A 4508-nucleotide genomic window follows, 5' to 3' on the forward strand; every position below is an offset into this window, starting at 1 on the left:
AACTTATGAGCATATCTAGCATTCCAACTTGTTTGACTTTCCTTTACCTAGTAAAGGATAACTAAACAGAACAACCATTGATTATAAATTAATCTTGAAATCATCCCATCAATGATAGAGATTCCAACTAATCAACTCCCAGTCAAGGCTTTTATTCATATTATTTGAATTTTTTCAATTTAATTTTCCACCTACTTAACTCAACTTCTTGGAACATCTGATTAATAAAATAGCACACTTTTCTGCAACTCGTTGGGAGACGACCTGGGACTTAAACTCCCAGTAATTTTTAATTTAAACTCTTTGTGACATATTTCTAAATTGATAGGCAGATTTTCGGTCAGTTAAGAACTATACTTGCAATGTAACTATTTTAATAATTTTTAATTCGCCAACTTCTGTGTCTCATCAGGGAGTTGTTGGAATGGTTCTTCTGCCATGAATTTTGATTATCACCCCACCTCAAGTTAGGATGATTCCTCCATGATGGATTGTATGTATCACCATGGAAGTCACTTTGAGAAGAGCTTGAGGTGTTATGCATATATTGGACTTGCTCTGGTTGTTGCTTATTGTTGCATTTCTCAAAAACTTCTTCACCTTGGCCCCATTCACTTGATGGTTGACTTGCTATGTTTACTGCAGCCACTTGAAGTCCATCAATTCTCTTTGCCATCGTGACCATTTGCTGTTGGAGTTGCTGGTGCATCAATTTATAATGTGCCAAGATAGTGTCCAGACCTTCAAGCTCTAATACACCTTTTTTAGAGCTGGTTGGCGTTGCCTTTGATGAGCATAAAAGTATTGATTGCTGGTCACAGTGTCTATGAGATTCTGAGCTTCTTCAGCTGGCTTTATTAGCTGTACTAAACCTCCTGCAGAGCAATCCAGGGCCTCTTGAGCTTTTAGAGTCAAGCCCTCATAGAAATTCTGAAGTCTATCCCATTCAATAACATTTCAGGTGGACATTTCCTAATCAAGGCTTTGTATCTTTCCCATGCCTCATAAAATGATTCTCCATTCATTTGATTTAAAGTCTGCAATTTTGTCTTCAATCTGATGATTCTATGAGGTGGATAGAACTTAGCTAGGAATATGCTCACCAAATCATCCCAATTATTGATGCTTGATGACTTGCATCAATTACCTTTCTTTCTTGTCTAAAAGGGACCATAAAAGAGTATAATCTCATTTGATAATTGCAATTCATGAACAAATTGATGAATATTATGGTACATTGCTTTGAAGTGGGTTTATGTTGAATTTCAGGTAAAAAAGGGCAACAAAAAGGGAAGAAAACAACAAAACAAGCTGGGCGTGTGAAATTGGCGTGCCACTTAGAGCAAACGCCACAAAAATGTATGGGTGTGGCACGCCAAGAGCTGGGCATGGCATGCCAGTATTGAATTCCAGAAAGGATCCTCATGACCTCTATATGGGCGTGGCACGCCAGTTATGATTTCCAGAGAAGCATGTTTGAACATTTTACATGGGTTTGGCACGCCAGTACAGTTTTCCAAAAGAGGACACCCAAAGCCTTTACATGGGCATGGCACGCCAGTGTAAGTTTCCAGAGAGCAATGCTGAAGGCCACAAAAGGGGCGTGGCACGCCAGGCTGCGCGTGGCACGCCAAAGCCCATCACACACTATGGGTGTGCCACTTGAACCATGCTGCGTGGCTCGCCAGTTCATCCATCCAGAGGGGATCATCACTTGGGCGTGCCACTTGGTATCGAAGGCATAGCACACCAGCTTTAAATTGTCACTTGGGCGTGCCACTTGAAGGCCCAGGCGTGGCACGCCAAGCTTAAAAGAGCCACACTAAAGGGGCGTGTGATGAATCCATATTTGATGATGATTTTTGGTTAGAATTGAATGGATTTTCATCATATAAAAACTTATTTCCTTGAATAGCATGCTTTTGAACTTTCCTTCCAAATTGTGCTTGATTATGAAAATATGCTCTTCTGTGCCTAAATTAATCTATTTTATTCCATTGGCCTTCCATTCGATGCCTTAATGTTGATTGTGAGTGATTTCAGGTGTATAAGGTAGGAATGGGTTGGAAAAAATGGAAGAAGAGCATGCAAAGTGGAGGAGACAAGAAGAAACAAAGGAGATGAGCTCAGGGACGTGTGCATGCGCACAGCTACCTGTGCGTACACACAGCTGCCCCATCAGAGCGCACGGATTGCATCGAGCGCATCATGCGTCCAGCCAAGCATCGCGTAGTGTACATACGCACGGCTATTTGTGCGTACGCACAGGCCTGGATTTCTCGCAAAGTGTGCGGACGCACGCATCTGTGCGCCCGCACATGACTTCATTAAAATAGCACGTGTTTGACAAAATGTCAAACATGATTTTCTCATTTTCTCTATGTTTGAAGTTTTTGCCCACCAAGTGTTTGACAAAATGTCAAACATGATTTTAGGCTAAATTTTTGGTTCTTGGCTTGGGTAAAGTGAGCAATTGGGTTCCTAGAGTTAGAATGTCCAAAATTTAGTTTCAATTCTTGGGTTGTTAATTGTTCTTGTTCCCACTAACGCTAAATTGTTACTAAGGCAATTAGCAAGCAATTTAGGATTTGTGGGTTAAGGACACTTATGCTCATTTAACTTACTTTCCGATGTGAGGGTTGATCAAGTGAGACTAATCCATCATAATTGTCATAGTTGTGGTTCCAACAAGGATAGGACACTTAGCTCACTCCAAGCCAAGACTCTTTTTTATGCTTTCAATCTTTCATACATTTCTATGTTAATCTCTTTTATACTTTACTTGTTTATATTACATAGTCGGTTCTTTAATTTCTTAATTAGTTCAATCGTTACAATTTTGCATGTTCTTTTTTTGCTTTATATGTTCATTTCTTCGTTCACAACCCCTTGATCACTACAACCGGGTTTGCACACTTATTGTCCTTAAGTACTCCTTGGGAGATGACTCAGGAGTCAAATATTGTCGGTTTTGAATTAGTTTTAAATTGTGACACATCTTGTGAACCTCTAATTTGATCGGTGGCCAACTTGTTGGGTTAGGACTATACTTACAACGCTAGTTCCAGTTTTCTTGGATAACCGAGTTCCTAATCCTATTTGCATATTGGCCGTCGCTTATCATTGACCCTCTCAAATTTCTAAATGCTGTTTAGTTTCTTTATGTTTTAAATTTCTGTTTGATAATAAGTTGCAATGTTAGGATAGTTATGTTTAATGCTTAGTTTTATTTCCTTTGAATTACAAGAAAGAAAATGCAATGTTAGTTCAAGTTTCATCAACATCAATAAAAGATTAGTTTCATAAACCCATATTTTATGATATATTTTGTGCTCAATCTAAGTGATTTATTCAATCCTTCACCCACTTATTCATGTAAATTGCGTGGTTTTATTTCCCTTCCTTATTATGTGATATATGTGAAAAAACATGTTTCCTATGCTTTAAAAATAATTATTTTAATTACCTTTTATTACCATTCGATGCTGTGATTTGGGTGTTAAGTAGTTTCAGATCTCCTAAGGCAGGAATGACTCAAAGGATGGAAAGGAAACATACAAAAATGGAAGGAAAGCACAAATTGGAGTTTTTGAAGAAACTGGCAGCGACGCGTACGCATGGACGATGCGGCCGCATGCCCAGCGCAAAAAGGTAGTGACGCGAACGCGTGACTGATAAACCCATATTTCATGAGTTCTTTTGTGCTTAATTAGAGTGATTTATTCAACTCTTCACCTACTTATTCACATTAATTGCATAGTTTTACTTTTCCTTCCTCATTATGTCATATAATGAAAAACGTGTTTTCTAAGCTTTAAAAATTAATTATTTTAATTACCTTTATTTCCATTCGATGCCGTGATTAGTGTGTTGAGTAGTTTCAGATTTTCTAAAGGCAGAATGACTTAAAGGATGAAAAAGGAAACATACTAGAATGGAAGGAAGAAGCAAAACGGAGCTTTAAGGAAACTGGTCTCCACGCGATCGCATGGATGACGCGATCGCGTGCCAAGCCCGAATCAGCAGCGACGCGGCCGCATGACTGACGCGACCACGCGCCTCAAGCAGAATACACATGACGCGGTCGCATGACTGACGCGACCGCGTGGCAAGGAAAAGCTCCAAAAGACACGACCGCGTGACCCACAGGGACGCGTGACAGAGGCCACGCACCAGAAATTACAGAATACGCCCCCAGCGAATTCTGAAGCCCTTTTTGGCCCAGATCTAAGTACAGACAGCATAGACCAGAGGTTATAAAGTGTGGGAATGTTTCCATACAAAGGGAGCTCGCATATTTTCACCTTTCAATGATTTAGATTTAGTTGAGAGGGAGATCTTCTTCTCGTTTTAAGAGTAACTCTGGATCCAGGTTTAATGTTCTTTTATTTTGGTTCTACATTTATTTATTCCAACATTTGAATTGATTATTATAATTTATAAATTATTCCGTGTTACAGATTTCTAATTGAATTAATGATAATTTGAGGTATTTTCAGTTTATGATT

This window comes from Arachis ipaensis, chromosome B01 (genome assembly GCF_000816755.2).
Source record: "Arachis ipaensis cultivar K30076 chromosome B01, Araip1.1, whole genome shotgun sequence".
NCBI classification, from domain to species: domain Eukaryota; kingdom Viridiplantae; phylum Streptophyta; class Magnoliopsida; order Fabales; family Fabaceae; genus Arachis; species Arachis ipaensis.